The sequence below is a fragment of the Planococcus citri genome, chromosome 1 (genome assembly GCF_950023065.1).
Source record: "Planococcus citri chromosome 1, ihPlaCitr1.1, whole genome shotgun sequence".
Taxonomy (NCBI): domain Eukaryota; kingdom Metazoa; phylum Arthropoda; class Insecta; order Hemiptera; family Pseudococcidae; genus Planococcus; species Planococcus citri.
In genome coordinates, this window is record NC_088677.1 from 29,482,880 (window position 1) to 29,502,368 (window position 19,489).

Consider the following 19,489-nt stretch of genomic DNA (forward strand, 5'->3'; position numbering starts at 1 on the left):
TTAGTTTGATTGTAATTTTTAAATAAGTTATTGATTTTTATATAGGTTTCGTTTGGGTTTTATTTTAAGGGCTTGAATAATTAAACGGTATGCGCTGTGTACTCCAAGAATGGTGCTCCAGGAAAATTATCACCTGATTTTTGGTAAGTAATAAGATTTTCTGAAACACAGTGCACCATTTCATCTAATCACAATCCGTTAATATAAACTATTATTTCGTACTTACTCGTAATTTTTTTTCAACGCATTTTTTTTACATATGTGTGGGCGCATACGGAAAGGGACCTACCGACCAAAACGTAAATTTTACAGGAGAGCCGTTTAAAGTTTTGCACGCGGTTATTTCTCTTGTTGTTACTGTAAGATTACGTAGGGGTATTCCAACTACGAAGGTCCTACACTTTACCACACACTCACACACGCCCTCCAATGACCTCTACCGGTCAGATTATGCACTGCATTCAAGTTTTTTCGATTATGAATTCTGTCATGGTTCACTTAGAAGCGAAAAATTTCGATGAAATAGGAGTTATTGGCGGGTTTGGGAGGTTCCATTCGATTCTCTAAGAGTTCCTACGACAATTTCAGGGGGAAAAAAAATTTTCATTTTTTGGTCGGTAGGTCCCTTTCCGTACGCGCCCTCACATATTATGTAATTTAATTCACATTTACGTAGTAATTTCCAGTAGTTTGAATTAAAAAATGTACCTACCTACCTGTATAATCCACGAATCACATTTTATATCGAATAATAATAGGTAATTGAAAATCGTGGTGTACAGGGTGTCCCATCAAATGCTTTTCTGTGTACAGATTTAAATATACACGGCTAATCAGTCACAAGAAAGGTCATTCCATATCGAATCACTCAGCTTTTTGCACTTATGGTAGGCGATTTTATAAATATTTTTCATTTCAAGGACTCTACTGTGAGTTTCATTCATTATACTTATCCCACAAATCAAAATAACTCTTCTGAAATGAATTGGGGATAGAAGTTCAACATTGAAAATTCCTGAGAAAGTTACAGTACCCACCAAAGAGTCGAGATAATTCACAAAAAATTGTCAGTAATTTACTAAAAATTAAATTACCAGTTACTTACCAAAAGATACCGGTTATTTACCACAAAAACCCGGTTATTTACCACAAAAAACCGGTTATTTACCACAAAAAACCGGTTATTTACCACAAAAAACCAGTTATTTACCAAAACATACTGGTTATTTACCAAAAAATACCGGTTATTTACCAAAAAATACCGGTTATTTACCAAAAAATACTGGTAATTTACCAAAAACTAGTTATTTACCCTACTAAGTAGATAGTAAGTTACCAGCATTTTACCAAAAAAAAAAACTAATTACTGGGTTTGGAAAATAGCTGGTAATATTTGGTAAATTGGTGGTAATTCTTGATTACTTTTGGAAAATTACTGGCAAATTTTAGTAGGTAAATTACTGGTATTTTTGTGCGATTTTCAAATTTTTAGATGCTCAGTATAACATTAAGAGTGGTCCTGCATTCTGACAACAAAAGCATTGATTTACTCAGAATCTCAAATACTCATATGCACTTTAATTTTTTTTTGGGACTCGGCCATTTTTTTTGTGGCTACAGGAGCTAAAAAAAACCGCAAATTTTTCAAAAATGAAAAATACCACCCCTTTTAGAACCTTGCTTGAATTTTAATTTTGAAAAATTACCAGTGATTCACTGAAAATTGAATGACCGCTTATTTACTACATAATACCGACAATTTACCAAAAAACATCAGTAATTTTCCAAAAGTTTCCAGCAATTTACCAGAAATTATCAGTGATTTACCTAGAATTACCTCCAATTTACCAAATGATATCAGCTATTTCCAAAAATTTTATTGTAATTTACCAAAAATTATGTATTTACAGGAGATAGCATTCCATCTATATTAGCTGGTTTCTAGCGTATGCGTATCTGATAGTTTCTTTCAGGATCTTACAGGGAGAGTTGGCCGTTGAGTTTGTTGTTAACAGCTCCAATCGTTTCCTCCCTCTTATTGTTCTTCATTGGATTTTCCCCTGTACCCCTAGCATGAAAATACCGTTTTCTTGTATTTTATGCGCTGAATACTTCAGCTTTCTGTTAATTCTGTTCTTGATATCTTCCACTATGACTTTCCCCTCCTCTCCTATTCTTGCTAAGACTTCCTCGTTGGTAATGAAGTCATTCCATGAGATCCATAGGTATTAGCCTTGATAGCACCACATCTCAAAAACAGATACTTTCTTCCCGCATTCTGCACTCATGGTCCATGTTTCACAGGAATACTTCAGATAGTTCCTATGCACCATCGCATAATTCTCTTCCTCAGACCTACTTTCCTCATTCGATTGCCCAACACATTGGTGAGGTTATTGAAGGCGCTTTTTGCCATTCCAATCCCTGATTTAATTTATTTATGATCTCTACCATCGTTGCTTCAATGTATCTAAATTGGTTTACATTTTCAACTTCTTGCATTCTGATGTGGATTCTGACCTCTTTGTCTCCTTTTGTAAATCTCATCACCTTGGTCTTGCCTGCACCTGCATTTATTTTCATTCCATATTTTAATCCAGCGCTGTTAATTCGGTTGATCATTTTCTGCATCTGCGCTTCTGTACTGGCAAGGATCACTTTGTCATCTGTGTAACTTATTTCATTTATTTGCTTGCCATTGATCTTGAATCCCATTTGTTCAATTTGAGTTTCTCTCAAAAGTCTCATCTGTAGCTCATTCACATTATGCAGTGCCAATATGGATAACAGCTTCAAAAACTAACAAACATACGTTACAAATTATACAAAACAAAGTTCTGCAAATCATTATAAACGTACCATAGTTCCTCCAAAACAATCAGTTACATAATGAATTGCAAATAAAATCAATCGACGCCTTCTCCGAAAGACTTACAGAAAATTACCTATTCACACTGGAATCGCTCAAATTCCTACTTGACAAAAATCTTATAAATCCTCTTAAAACACATAAAAATCCTCAAGATCTTTTTTGATGCAATAAAATAATAATTCTTTCAAATCGTTATATTCGTAGGTTTTTATAAAAAATTTTGCCTACCCTCTTAAGTATCGCGTTATTATTGTATAAAAATTGATCACTTCATGTATAGCGTTTAGACGCTGAGCCGAATAAATACGCGTACATACTTTTTCCCTCTCTTTCTCTCTCATTATTTCTTCTGCATACATGTTGAACAACTTAGGTGAGAGGGGACATCTTTGCCTCACACCCCTCTCTATACCACATCCGTTCTCCGAGTACCCAGTTCCGATCTTGATGTTTGCCCTCTGCTCCCAGTACAGGTTCTTGATTATTCATAGGTTTTTGTCATCAATATTGTATTTTTTCAGGATCTTCATCGTCCTCTCATGGTAAACATGATCAAATGATTTCTCATGATTGACGAAGCAAGCAATGATTTCCCTATTTACATTCAGTGTTCTTTGAATGGTCACTTTCAACAGGGGAAGTTCTTGATTATTCGCAGGTCTTTGTCATCGATATTGTATTTTTTCAGGATCTCCATCATGCTCTCATGGTTAACACGATCAAATGCTTTCTCATAATTGACGAAGCAAGCAATGATTTCCCTATTTGCATTCAGCGATCTTTGAATGATCATTTTCAGCAGGGGGATTGCATCTCTCATCCCTGTTTTTGCTACAAAGCCATTTGCGTTTCACTTAGATTTTCATCTATCTTCTTTTCAATTCTGGCATTTATGATGGTGAGTAGTAGCTTCAGTGCACGGCTCATTAATGCGATGGTTCTGTATTCAGAGCATCTTTGCGAGTTATTCTTTTTTTGGTATTGGTACAAAATTTACCGCTTTGAAATCCTTAGGCAGGGTACCTTCATCATCTATATATTAAAATTATGACCGGATTCTTGTGACAGCGAGATCTCAGGAACGGCTGAACCGATTTTGATCGACGAAGTCTCAAAAAAAAGCTTTTGACCCGTAGATGTGCAGGTTCTAATCAAAAGTTCAAAAAGTTGCGCCGTAAAGCTCAAAAAAGCTCAATAATTGATTTTTGTCCATACGTAGCGCATTCGACGTATACACAGTAGTACGTATATTATACCTTGAAAGAGCATCTAAAAAAGTCAAATGTTGAAGAAAAAAGTTCACAAAAAAGTTGTGCCTTAAAGCTCAAAAAAGCTCAATAATTGATTTTAGCCTATACGTAGTGCATTCGACATATATAGAGAAATATGTATATTATACCTTGAAAGAGCATCGAAAGAAGTCCAATGTCAAAAAAAAAGTTTACAAAAAAGTTGTGCCATAAAGCTCAAAAAAGCTCAATAATTGATTTTAGCCTATATGTAGCATATGTCACGTATTCACAGTAGTACGTATATTATACCTTGAAAGAGCATCTAAAAAAGTCAAATGTTGAAGAAAAAAGTTCACAAAAAATTTGTGCTTTAAAACTCAAAAAAAGCTCAATATCTATATATTAATAGCAAGGTGTTTTTTTTCGTGATCGTTCGTTTGGAAGAACCGCCGAACCGATTTTGTTCGACGATGTCTCAAAAAAAAGCTTTTGACCCGTAGATGTGCAGGTTTTGGTCAAAAGTTCAAAAAGTTTTGAAAAAAGCTTTCAAAAGATTCAAAAAGCTCAAAAATTGATACAGTTTAAACAAGTGTGACGATGTATACGCGAAAGTACGTATGGTCCACCTAGAAAGAGCTTGCCAAAAAATACTTTTTGACCATATTTGTTAAGTTTTATAAAAAGCTTAAAGCTCGAAAAAGTTGAAAAAGCTTTGTACATGACATAAACAATTAGAATTCTTCAATACCCCATAAACATTTTAAATTACGTAAGAGGTCTACCCAGAAAGTGCTTGCCAAAAACTACTTTTTGGCCATATTCGTAAAGTTTTGAAAAAAGCTTGAAGCTCAAAAAAGCTCAAATGTCATATTTTCCTTATATTATATTGTGTAATATGTCGATTGATATGTTTTCGAGGTCGTAGAGTTCGAATCTGGAGTCAGTTTTTTGGTGGGGTTGTGGTATCAAAACTTTGGAAAGTTCTGATTAAAGCTTTGAAAAGCTTCAAAAAGCTCAAAAAGTTCAAGGCAGTATAAATGACTGTGTCGATGTATACGCGCACCCGACAAACCATCTCGACTTTCAGTTTGAGGTCGAGTTTTGATCGAGTAGAAATCGGCGGATATTTTTGATCATTTTTTTGACGATTTTGAGAATCGACAAAAAATATACAAATAATCGACTGATAGTTTTCAACAATTTTAAACAAAAAGTAAGATTGATGAAAACTTGATCCCAAATCTTCCTCTATTGGAGTACATTAATCGACAATGATTTCAAGATGAAAATTCAAATCGATTTTAGGTCGATTTCTTGATGAAGACCTAAACTTGACTGCAAATATTTGTTGATTTTTCTTTCTCTATAGACATCAATTATGCATATAAAAGTTGAAGTCAAATATAGGACGATTTTTACCAAGTCATGAAAATGATGTGAAAATTGATTAAAAAATGTTCTAAATTTGTGATATCGTAATCGATGCCTTTTTTTGAATTTCAATGTTGGATCGATTTTTTACCAATTTTTTGCTCAAATTAAAATATGTCAAAAATTGATTCAAAATTGTTGCAAAATGGTAGTAAAATTGATTACTTTTTAAATCATAAGTTGGATCTATTTTTCACCAATTTTTTGTCAAAATGATAAGACTATGATAACTTGATTTGAAATATCTATCGATTTTGCCTTGAATATAGACATTAATTTAGCACATAAAAGTTGAAGTTGATTTTAAGCAAATTATCACTTAGAAATAAGAAATGAAAATGGCGTGAAAATTAATTAAAAATTAATGCATATTATTTGTGCTGTTGTAGTCAATTGTTTTTTTAAGCTTCAAAATTTGAATCAATTTTTCATCAATTTTTTGATAAATTGAAAATAGTCAAAACTTGACACAAAATATTCATCAATTTTTTCCTTAAAAATATAAAATTTTTTCTGCTTATTGAAGTTGGAGTTGATTTTGACTCATTTTTGCTGAGAAATGAAAATAGTATGAAAATCGCTTCAAAATTTTATGATTCCAAAATTGATAAAAAATGGACATCAATTATTCATCACTGACATCAATTTACTACTCGCAGATAAAGTGTGTAGCAAAAACTATAAGTAGTTTTTCAAAAAACTTCAATGTTGGAGAAAAGAAGTGTTATAACATTTCGCTCTCAGGGGTCATCTAGATCCAATTTTTGAGTCGAAAAAGAGTCGAGGTGCAGGGATTTTCCCCATCACATCATTTTAAATATCAATTCACAATATAATATTATGTATTTGCATTAATATGCACTAGAATATGAAGAGCAATTCGTTACCTTAATGCCAAATCCGAGTATGTCCAAGAACGTGAATTTTTCAGGAGAGGAAATTGAAAGTTTGAAAGATGATAAAAACAAATGGAAAGGATATGGAGTAGTAAAATTTTGAAGTATGATAGCTCAATCTCTTATGAAGAGATTGTCTGAGCTACATTTGTAAAATTTCTCAATTTAGTACGTGTAATTAAATATTTTTCAAGCGGTGATGGACATACTCAGGTTTTGATTCTGTATGTCCATGTTGTTAAGAATTGAAATCCAAGTATGTCCCAAATTTCTTATGAATTTCCGGTATCTGTTATTCTGTTTAGGTTTTAAATATAATTAAGTTGATGATAATTTAGTTAACCATTAATCCAAATAGTGTTTGGTAACCTGTCTCCGACAAATACTAGAGCGCTAGAACAACACAAGTGCGGACATACACAATTTTCCTTCTGTAAGTTTGCGTATAATTTTTCATGTAAAAAATCAAATTTTTTCGATTGTTCGCGGGTTTGGGTGAACTGTTATGCAGTCTTAAATTAAAGACAATGAAATTCCTATTCGATTGGTGTTGAATTTTTATCATTTCGCGTAAAAATAACGATTTTATGAGTACTTCTATTTTACTGATTTTTGCATACTACGTACGTCATCTTTAAACTAAAAATACTCGAAATTTTCAGTGGACACGTAGGTATTTTAATACAGCAAAATGTTCGGATTTTCATCCTCTTGAAAATGAGCTGTTACCGAATGCTCTACATGCAACCGTTCAAAAGTTTTCGAAGTTTGAAGTTGCGAAAAAGAGCTGCAAGCTGCAAGTATTGAACTTCAAACTGAAATTACTGAAAGTTTTGAGTGGACATGGACACATACATATTTTAATGTATCAAAATGTTCGTAATTTTATCCTCTTTAGAATGGTTGTTTATCGAAAGCTGTACCTTCAACCGTTTGAAAGCTCTCGAAGATCAAAGTTGCGGAAGATGGTCAAATGTGTTATCACTGTTATCATGCAGTCACAATGAGTTCATTGAGTTCTGTTTAGAATATTTTTGTAATGCGGATTAGTAATTTATTTACCCTGATTAAAGTGATCTATGAAACCTCGCAAATAGTTGAAATTACAAGCTGGAACACAATCATTGATGGTTTTCGTTTTATTTTTAATGGACATACTCAATGGACATACTCGCTTTTAGCTTCTAAATGGACATACTCGATGTTTAAAATTTATTTAAATTCAATTTTTTTACATTTTCGTTATAATTATAAGGTTTATCATTTATTTCACTAGATTCGGCTGAGCATCAGCTTTCCAGTGATACCAAAATCAAAAAATCGAAAATTTTAGACATACTCGGATTTGGCATTAAGGTAACGAATTTTCTGAAGATTTAAGGTCGTTTTTCATAAGCTCGACACAAAATTGATCAGAAAAATGTGTCGATAGAATGTACTCAAAACCATCGACACAGATATTGAATCAATTTTGCATCAAATCACAAAAAAGTGTTGAAAAATCAACTGAAAAACTACACACACTCTTCAAATTATCGACACAAAATATGTGGCGATGCTCAATATGAAATATGCTTGATGGTAAATTTGGGTCAATTTTATACCGATAATGTTCGAGAATAGGTCGATTTTATGCCGAAAAAACTGATGAAAAGGAAACGAATCGGGCCAAACTCAACTCAAAATTTGAGTCAACTCGACCCTTTTTTTTCTCGATATTGTGTAGAGGTGGTTTGTCGGGCAAGTACGTATAGTGTACCTAGAAAGAGCTTGCCAAAAAATGTTTTTTGACCATATTTGTAGAATTTTGGAAAAAGTTCAAAGCTCGAAAAAGTTCAAAAAACGTTATACATGACATAAACAATTAGAATTTTTCAGTACCCAATAACTATTTTAATGTATGTATGGCCTACCTAGAATGTGCTTGCCAAAAATACTTTTTGACCATATTCGTAAAGTTTTGAAAAAAGCTTAAAGTTCAAAAAAGCTCAAATGTCAAATGTTTCTTATATTATTGTGTGATATGTCGATTGATATGTTTTCGAGGTCGTAGAGTTCGAATCTGGAGTTATTTTTTTGGTGAGGTTGTGGGGTGAGTCATGGAGGAGCTTAAAGCTTTAAAAAGTTCAAAAAGCGTCATACTTCATAAGAACAATTAAAATTCTCCAGTGTCCAATGAATATTTTAAGTATGTATAGTCTCCCTAAAAAGAGCTCCCCAAAAAATACTTTTTGACCATATTCGCAAAATTCGGAAGGAAGCTTAAAGCTGAAAAAAGGTCAAAAAGCTTCAGATATGATGTAAAAATTAGAATACTCCAGTGCCCAATGAATATTTTAAAGTATGTATAGTCTACCTATATCGAGCTTGCCAAAAAATACTTTTTGACCATATTCGTGAAATTTTGAAGAAAGCTTAAAGCTGAAAATTTTTTAGAAAGCTTCAGATATGACATAAAAAATTAGTATTCTCCAGTACCGAACCAATTTAGAGTACTCATAGTCTACTTAGAAAAAGCTTGCCATAAAATACATTTTGACACATTCGCAGTTTTGAAGAAAGCTCAAATGAAATCCTAAAGCTTAAAAAACATGAAAAAGCTTCATACAATCAGTATTCTCTACTACTCAATAATACTTTAATTTGAAAATAGCTTTTAAACTTTAGTTGTGATGGTTTTTATCAAAAGTTGAAAAGTTTCTGAAGGGAGCTTTAAAAAGTTTTTAAATAGCTCAAAACAGAAAAACAACGGTGTTGATGTACACATGAAAAAGTGCTATTTTTAGCACATTGGGTATCAAAATTAATCCTGGAACCATGGTTTCATTTTTTTGAGTTCTGGAGTGGTTATACCTATCTAGCATCTCACTTTTTCATCAACTTATGCAAGTTTCGGACTATTTGGGAAAATCTCTACTGTTATATGTAGGAGTTTAGATTTTTCAACTGAGGGGTTGAATTTTTTTTGTGAGTCCTTGACAAAATTAGAATCACGTTTTAAGGAAATTCCTAATTGCATTTTTGACTCGGAAATCTTGGAATATTTCTAAAATTGTGTCAAGTAAGTATTTTATTGAAGTATTCTCCAGTACCAAACCAATATTTAGAGTACTCATAGTCTGCTTAGAAAAAGCTTGCCATAAAATACATTTTGACACATTCGCAGTTTTGAAGAAAGCTTAAAAAAGTTCCAGGTCAAAGTTAAGTGAAACTTTGAAATTTTCAGTTATGTGGTATTAGATCCAATCCGATGTGTTAGTTTCATTTCAACTGTAGGAAAAAAACAAGTATTTTTGGAATTTTTCAGCAACTTCTGCTAAAAAAGTGATAAGTAGGTAGCCTAATTCGCAATTTTGCCTAAAACTTGAAATTTTTGCCAACTTTAAATGAAACCATGACTTTTCAGGCAATTGTTATAAGAAAGCTGATACTTTTTTTCAATTTTTGTAGAAAAGTAGGACATTATTTTAATGAATGATAAAGCGATGACAGAGTGATGCTTTTCAGGATATTTTAGAGAACAATTTACGCTTTGGGTTATTTTTGATGAAAAAGTAACAATTATTGGAATTTTTGCTTTGAAACAATTTTTTTTCTGTCAATTATTAAAACAGCCATAAACTTTCACAATTTCCGGCAAAAAGCAACAATAACAATGTTAGCAAAAAGCAAGACTTTTTGGGAATTATAGGCGAAAAAAGATACTTTCAAAATTTTCAAAATGAACAATTCACGTCTAGAAGAGGAGCGCAGTATGCGCGAAAAACGGGTTATCTAGTATATTTTATTAATCATCTTCAATGGCTCCTTTTCATACTCCCGTGTTACCTGTTTAATCAAGTCTACTGGTATGAGATCTCCCCCCACTGCTTTGTGGTTGAGTGCAGAGAGAGGGCGCAAAAATTACCGATAAATGTAAGTCTCTATAGAAAGGAAATTCTATTTGTAAGACTTTCTGTTAGGGTAGATTTTACTTTTGCTCTACATTTGACACGATTTTGATAATTTGTTGATGGATGTTTTTCCAATTTGAGGCTCAAGGATCACCTTAAAAGAAATGTTTACAAATCAGTCAAATCGTGAGAAAGATGTTAAGAAACAATTTTTGTTCGGATTTTTTTTTTCGTAGGGCTCATAAGGAAGACTGTATGCGTTTTTCCAATATAAAAAAAAAGTATGAGCAGAGGAGGAGGGGGGTAGAATCCTGGGAAAAATAAACACTAAAAAATCAATCATAAAGTCGTTTCAGGTGGTTCGATGAACGTAATGAGCAATTGAGATCCTATGTCACGTTTTTTCAAAGTTCAACGCCCGATATCTCAGCTCATATCAACGCTAGATCAAAAACGCTTGCATGTTTTGAATCCTCATGAGATGGCATAACTTTTTTATTCGGATCATTTTTTATATCATAAATAGCAGAGGCACGAAATTTGTTTGAATTTGTATCTTTGAAATATGGGTTAAGTAATAAACTTTTCATTATGACAGCTCCTGTAAGGAAACATCGGGCTGCAAGAGGTCAAGAGACAAATGTAATAAATTTTCTAATTGTACATATAGTCCCTTCAAGTTCAAAAATGTACGATTCAGTATGTAGGTATTCTGAACAATTACTTAGGTACCCTGAAATTTATTCTGAAAAATTGATTCATTTTTACGTCAACGTACGCCATTCCTTTTAAACGCTTAAGTATGGGCACGTTTTTAAAATTCAGTATTCGGCTCCCTCTCAACCATCATTGCACCTACTTACATCAGCTGAATTCAAATCCTAAAAAAATCCTCGATATTTTCGACGGGACACCCTGTACTATACGATTGAAATTGGTTTCCAAGTTTTTACGTCAATTATTTATACCTATATATTTTTTAAACAGTAAAAAAATAAGTATAGCCTATAGGTACCCACTTATCGTAAATTTAAAAAATATATTTTCTCGCTAAAAAACTGTCGTAATCACATTTCATCCTAATAAAAAACGAGTTTTTATTTTAAAAAATTTCTATACCTATACCTAACAAAAGAAATATGAGCGAATAAGTATTAGGTGTACTTTAGCGTTCAATTTTAGTGTTTCTGAAGTCTTACATTAGTTGATGTAAAAGTACAAAGGTTTTAAAAATTTATACCTATACTTCGAGTTGGCGAAAACTTTACAACCCCTATAGTTATACTTTTACCTTTGGGCATTGGGTAAAAATCTATTAATTTTCTATGTCATTGAAAGAATACAACAATTTTTGGCTAAGTCCGATTTTTTTCACGTCACATGAGCCATTTTACCGGACAGATAATTTATAGGTGTAGTCGAAAAGAAAAAAAAACCATTATGAATGTTGAATTTGTTCAGTCGTACGAATAATTTAGGTATGTGGTTTTTTTTATTTGCCAAGTTAATTATTATGTGGTTGGTTATTGCGGTAATATATGTGAGCTGGTTGTTTGAAAATTTTGAGCTGCATGCGTCAAAATAAATAGGTAGTACGATGCGAAAGGCCGCATCGGTGTCGCGCCGCGGGTTCCATTGTAACGCATCAGTTAATTCTTGCATGGCTGAAATATCGTGTCGGCGTTATTAGTCTAGGTATAATATAGATATACGAGGTTGATATCTGTGTATTAAATGAAAAAATGTAATTTACAAAAACCTAGGATACTGTTCGTAACACATTGTTCTTGCACCGAAGCAATTATCGACTCGCGTTTAAGTCGATAAAATAATTTAGAGTAATTCTAAACCCAACCCAGACAATCCTGTTGGAAATTTTATATTATCTATAATGCGATCGAATCGTTATATTTTCCTCGTCTAATTATAACGTTGGTAATTTTTCTTTCATCGCATTGTGAAAAAATATACTCGTACGTATGAGGAAGAGAAAAATACCGAGTGTTGATCGATACGAATATCCACGTATTCGCGTAGTGAATTTTTTTCTTCATTGGCAATTGTAATATTGTGGTTTCTTAGAGAGAGAGAGTGAGTTTGATGTTTGACATTTTTAATCCGCATTTTGTTTAAGTTGTAGAGTAAACATTCGAATCGAAGCTTTGTACTCTGGGATATGTGTGTTTTAGTAGGTATTACGAGTCATTGAAAATTATTAAAGTTCGTGTCTCTAATTTCAAATGTGAAAGTGAACTCGAGTAGCTTGATTTGTAAATTAATAATTTAATAACTACCTACGTACATATGTTATACGTTAATATTCTGCGAGTAAAACATCAAAGTGATTTCCATCGTAGAAGGTTAAAACCCTGAAACCGTAATTATCTGCGGTTTCGATCTCTTTCAAAGAACAAAAATGTCTCTCGAAACCGAAATTAATTTCAAATAAAAGTGCTCCTTTGCTTTGGTTTGTATTGTAGGTACATTTGCTCTGTAGGAAACATGGGGGTCTAACTTTGCTTTTGTAAGATTGTTCTCGGTGAAGTATTTTTTCTTCAATTTTAAAGAAAGGTACAAGTATGTATAGAGGTTTTCAAGGTTTATGCGATTTTGAGAAATAGAGATTTTATAAATGAAGTGGAAAGAGGGTGTTGAGTTGAAGATGGCTAAAAAAAATATTGTATGGATAATAACCCAATTTTCATTATTTTTTAAATGCAGTTTTCTACATTCTCCTATTGACATTGTTGACCTAAAAGTCAAAAAATTGGTACGTATGTACCTACATGAAAATCGTTGTAGGTACCTGAGAAAATAAGTTTGGCAGCATGTCTCGTACATAATTGAGGGAATTCATGCACTCCAAGATGTTTGAAAATAGTGAGCCAGATTTTTAGATTGATAAATTTTAAAAAAATTAAAGGACCAAAAAATGTAAAAAAAAATGAAAATTTTACCAAATTGACTTGGGAATCTGAAATTTAGTACCTATATACCCTATTTGTAGCCTCTTAAATCGATTAGAAATGGTTTCGAACCATTTTGAGCAATTCTGAAGCCTCCAGAAGATTTGTGAAACCTGAAATTTCTACAGAATTTCACACAATGAAGTCGGAAACCTAAAATTTACTATGCATTTTAGAATTTTAAAAATAATAATGGACGCACCTTTACGGTTTGAAACTGCCTTCAATCAACTCAGAATGCTCAAATTAAGATATGAAGTAAAATTTTAGTTATCACAACTTGAAAAATTGTTATTTTAAAAAATTTGCCAAAGACTTTAGAACTGTTTAAAATGTTGTAAATCGTTGCCAATCGATTTATGTGTGTGACAAATTGAAGGGGGGAGGTCTAGAATAGAATACATTCCAATTTTTAGCTTTCGAGGTGAATTTGGTAAAATGTCAATATTTTGGCATTTTTGGCGCGAATTTTATTTTCAAAAATCCGCCAAAAATCGAAAAATTCACTTCAGCCCCTGAAGTTTTAGCTCGTTAATTATTTTTTCATGCGCCCTGCGATTCAGCTCCGTCTGTTTCGGACAATTTCCTACTGGTTGGTACATCTGTCTTGTAAGAAGAATTGATTAAAAACATAATTTTTGGAGTATCAAGTTCTGCGCCAGGAGGAAACTATTACAAAATAGATTTTCGATTTTCCCTCAGTTTTCTGCGTCGAGGAAGTGATTGTACGTCAAACTTTTGATTTTCAGATTCTGCGCTGAAAGAAAAAAAATTGAAAATCTGATTTTTGGCTTTCCTGAGTTCTGCGCCAGGAGGAATTATTGAAAGTATAATTTTCGATTTTACAGAGTTCTGCGCCAGGAGGAGATAATTAAAATTATGTTTTGTGATTTTCAGAGCAAAACAATTAATTTGGTTTTCATAATTTCGATTTTATTGGCATTTTTTGCCCCAAAATGTGATTTTTAAAAATTAACAAAATTTTGCAGGTTCCTTCATTTAGCTTCGCCTGGTTCAGTAATTTTTCTGATTGGTTACTTGCCTTGTAAGAACATTAAAATGGATAATCTGGAGACAGTATTATTGTGATATTTGGGGCATGTGGTTAGTTGAGAGGGAGGGAGGAAGAGGGAAAAAGAGGTTTTGAATGTCCCAAAATTTGAAAAAATCAGTACCTCTTTCATTACTTTCAAACATACATATATTAAATTTGCTGTTAGATGTGCCGACTTCTTTAGCTTAAAATGTTAATGGCAGGCCCTGAAATTTTTTTAAAAAATGTGTGAGAATTTAAACCTCACTTCCACAACTTATTCTGGCGCCCCCCCCCCTCAAGCTCGAAACCAGAAATTATTTTTGCCCATGCATCATTTCCGAGACAACAATTTTTGAATTAGTCGAATTTCTGTAGTTTTTAAACATTCGGTGGACGCTTAAACCTCCCATCAGATTTCAGATCTATAGAAGTAAACGTGATAATAATGTTCAAAAACGGAGCATCGAACCCCTCCCCAATATTCTAAGACCTTTGGACTACAAAAAGTATTTGAAATTACGTCGGTTCCTGGAACCTGATAGTTTTTTTTAAATCTCTCCTCCCACAGGTTTTTAGATCGGGAAATTTTTGGAAAAATTGCTATTTAAAAAAATGAAATTCTCCATGTTTTCAACACAGAAAAATATAAAAATCTGTCGAAGGCTCTAAAAGAACTCTAAACTACCATCAATCGATTTGAAAGGCCAATTTATAAAATATAATATTATACTTAAATTTCAATTTCCTGTCGCGATTTCATAAAATTTTTGACTTTCCCATATAAATTTAGGCAAATTTGAATTCTTTAAAATTCACCAAAAATTGAACAATTATATTCAGCGACTAAAATTAGTTTATAGTGGTGTATTTTTTTATATTCTTTCGATTTTTTCGTTTGATCCTAAAATTGTCTTGAGTAGATGCATTTTTCCAAATTAAGAAATAAATGAAAATTATTCATATTTGTAGGAAGAAATCGAAGATCTCTAATTTTGCTGAAATTAAAATATGTGACCTAGTTCGACTTGATATTAGTCTGAACATGAATTTCATAATTTCATCCTTGTAGGTCACTCAGAAAAGGTGTTAGGGGTTCCCAAAAATAGCGTAATCTATTTTTCAAATGAAAAATATGATAAAACAAGGGCAAGGGGGGGGTAGAAAAACGAACGAATTTGATCAAAATTCCGGTCGATGGTGTAGTTCAGCGTTTTTAATGAAATATTGCGAAAAAAAATTCAACAAAAATGGACCACTTTGGGCGGGAAAAAAGCGTTTCCAAATAGTCTTATGGTCATAAAGCAGCGGCCACCACTCGAAAATTTCTGAAAAAATTACCAGCGATAGAAACTGCACTGGAAACTGAAAAAGTGTAAAAATAATTTTTTGGGCCTTTTTCGAGATTTTTGGACTCTTCTCTTCATTAATTTGAGGGTTTCACAATAAATTTTGAGGTATTAGTTAGGGTATAAAAAGTGTGAAAAATTCAAGGTCATTGCCCTCATGTATGTTTACCTTCACATCTGGTTCAAATCAACCGGCTTGAAACAGCCGAACACGGTGTGTATAAAATCTCTGAAAATCGTGTTTGGGGGGGGGGGGGGTACCACCGTGCCTCTTTCAGCGTGGATGGAAAACAGCTTATGCACTCAAAAATCATTATTCGATAGTATTAAATGAGGAATCGCACAAAAATCATAATCAGAGTCAATAAAGGCAGTTTCACCCCATTTGAACTTTAAAAATCTAGATAAGTACCCAAAATTGAAAAATGAATTTCGGTGACTGAAATAAATTTCAGTTTTTGGGGAAAATGATTATTAGTACTTACCTATCGAATTTTCTGCAACAATGTAAACTCTATGAAAACCCCAATCCACCGCTGGTGGGAAAACCTACTCTAATCAATTCAATACATATATTCAAAACATAGCCCATGAATTTATTAGGCATATGGTTTAATCGACTATACATTGTTGCCTTCTTCTTCGCTCTAATACGAGTATTAAATGTTAATTTTTGAAATTCGCGAACAAGATATTACAAAACGTCTGGAAAACGTACCTCCGTAAAATTCCAATTACTTTGTTATTCAACGCAACGTATTGGCTGGGGAACCTAGATAAATTTTGCAATGTCTTATCATCCATCCATTAATATAATGAACTATTAAAACTTGCTTGGCTGAAAGCTCACATGTTATACGTCAATTGCAGATTAATGAATTATGCGCCCTTTTTAACAATGCGGTTTATTTTGAAATTCAAAAGTTGGTGTTCCTTTGTTAACGCGACTAGTCATTATATTAGGACTGTGTCTGGTTGAATAAGAAACATTTATTCGTAATCATTTTCAATTGATAATTCACGCGGGTCTTTTCTTTTAGGATTTTCAACTTTTGGTTGCATGGGTTTACAGTAATTTAACTTGAAATTGTCAAATGTTACGTTCATTGCAGAAAAGTTGAATAATTTCGTTAGATTTAATAGATAGGTATGTGTGTGACTTTAAATTTGATTTCCCATCGGTTTAAAAATGTGACATTTTATACCTACGTAAATAGGTCTGGTCTAGGTAGTAGGTACGAGTACATTGCAAATGCATCGAGATATATTCTTTTTTTTATCTGATAAAAGTGTAGATAAGTACTAGGAAAATTTTAAAAGTAGTATCGAGAACTAATAATAGAATTTGTACTTTTCTGCTCTGTTCGAGACTGGAATGTCCTTGCTTTTATAACCAGGCGTGATGCTGATGACAGATATAGGTAGGTAAAGGAACGTAAATGAAAATATTTTGTTTGGTATGAATTGTCGAATTCGATAGGAAAATATTTTTTGTGTAATCTTTATCGAAATACGAATCGCTTTACTTATTGGAGTTTTTATTTACAATTGAAAATTTATTTTTAATAAGTTGAAACAAAGTATTTTTATAATCATACAAAAATAAAATGAGCAATAGGCTGTGAGGAGACAGAGGAGCATTTTTGTGTAAGGTTAGGATGCTAGAAATTTCCCAAAAATGTATAAAGCAGGTAAATATCTATAGCTTGGAAAGTTCATGAATAAATACCTACCTAGATTAAACATTTTCTGTGTAAATAACTTGAGATTTGAGAAAGGAGGAGAGTTGAAATTTTTTCAAGTTTTTTATATGTCAACTCGTTTTGATTCAAATCTTTATTTTTCTCAAAAGAGAAAAACAATATCCACTTCAGATTTCATTAAAATTTTTTCCACCTCTAATTGACTATCGATTGTTTTTAGCATTAACAACTCTTTTACAACTACCCCTATCCTTACCCAATGCCACAATCATCTGTAGAAATAATCCAAATTGGTTTCTAGTACGAAAACAGGGTCAAGAAACGTATCACGTGCACCTTCCCCTTCCCACATCTACCATCTATTCTTCTAAAATTATTATCGCGTTCAAATTATCAAATTCGAACGATTAATTAATTTCAAATTAAACGAAGTTGAAAGCGTAACGCGCGTCAAAAGTTGCGTGGCTTTTGTATTTGTTGAAATGCTATTTTCAATAAATTTCAACTCTATGGTTATACGAGATTCTTCTGGGTGTTTTCGATGATATGCTTTTTCATTGTTGGAAGATAATTTTCAAGGTCGTTTTATATAAAAGTTTTCCCTAAATAAAGTAACTTTTTCACGCATTTCACAGTAATAAAGAACAATACTCGAAGATGAGTAAGTGTATGAATTGTGTTTATGTTATAGTGTGTCTCTTTTTTAACTGGCGCCAAAAAAGAAATACGAGCGAACTGAAGTTCTTTTGTAGCATAAGGTCTTTCAATCTCATTGTCCATTAGGATATTTCCGGTTGAAAAATTTCCCATGAAATATGTATAGAAATAAATACACAAGAAAGTATTGCCGGTGCTGCTGTTGCTGCGGTTCGTTCGTCGCATCTTTAGACACCGAGTACACCCTATTCACAGACACGGTACCATATTCGTGTTATATGTGATGTGAATGTGAGAAGGCGTATCTGAAATAATTTTTTATATATTATAAATTATGTTATCAAGTGTGAAACACGTCGTTTAAAACAATGTTTCGTGGGAGGATTTTACGAATGTGATAATGCGAGTAAAATCGAACGTTATTTTTCACACCAAACGTACATCTACCTCTGTATACTACAGAAGTCTGTTCAGGACGAGAAAAAAAAATGAAAAAGAATTTCAAATAATATAAATATTTGATGAAATGTCGTCATTTAACGAGTAATCAATCATTTTACAGTATTTTCTTTCAAATTTTCCATCATTAAATTCTCCGCACGTGGAAGTATGTTTGATAAAAATCAATCATTTATTTTGACCTAGGTCTATCCGCATATAAGAAGCGATGAATCAATCGTGTAAATAATTTAAGCTTTGAGCTACTCGTAGGTACTTACTCATAGTTTGATGTTCCATGTTGACCAATTTGATAAGTATACTTGGAGTCGAATACAAGTTTTATTTAGGTGCTTGACTTACTATAAGGTGGGTAGTCTTGTAAAGGTATTAGACAGGCACTTGCCTAAAAGAAATCAAAAGTTATACCAGTAGTATCATAATACTCGTATGCTAAAAATCAGCATCCTATAGAGCAATTTTGAAGGAGAGAAAACTGATTTTTTTTCATGGTTTTGTTGCATTTTCGAACATCTTGTGTCACAGTCCCGCTCTCCAAATCGAATTGGGAGGTTTAAATTTGGCATATATATTCGGAGCATTGCTCTAGAACGTCTTTTGGGAGGTTCGACTTCTTAACATATCCATACTTATCGTTTTTAAGCTTCAAAAAGGCGAATTTTCCGGTCTTTTAAAACCGGTTTTGATTTGGTGTCAATATCAGAACATTTCGGAATTGACTTGAGATGCTGAAATGTGGAATTTAAATTCAGAGGGAATATTAAACGTGCCTTAAGGGAGGGTTCGACTTCTTAGCCCCCTTCCCATTTTTTTAACAAACGAGCTAACGTAAATTTTTGGGTTTTTTGAACGGTTTCGTGATTTTTTCTCATCAGTGGAGTTTCTCCAATTCATTTTAGGAGCTTGAAATTTGACATGTGCATCAGATAGAACCTTAGATGTACGTTGGATAAAAATCTGACTTCTCAACCTTCCACCCTGCTATTTTCGTGCCACTT

General features: G+C 32.7%; 1 protein-coding gene across 3 annotated transcripts in view; it reads left to right on the forward strand.

Annotated features, from left to right (window-relative positions):
- The window catches only part of LOC135831240 (uncharacterized), a 63,500-nt gene that overhangs the window by 15,248 nt on the left and 28,763 nt on the right, over positions 1-19,489 (forward strand). The window contains exon 2 of one of the 3 annotated variants that reach the window (XM_065343582.1): positions 46-143. The exons of 1 other annotated variant lie outside the window; for it this stretch is intronic. The gene's annotated coding sequence lies outside the window, so the exon portion shown is untranslated. The remainder of the gene's footprint in view (positions 1-45; positions 144-19,489) is intronic. One more of the 3 variants, XM_065343581.1, reaches the window with a different exon arrangement.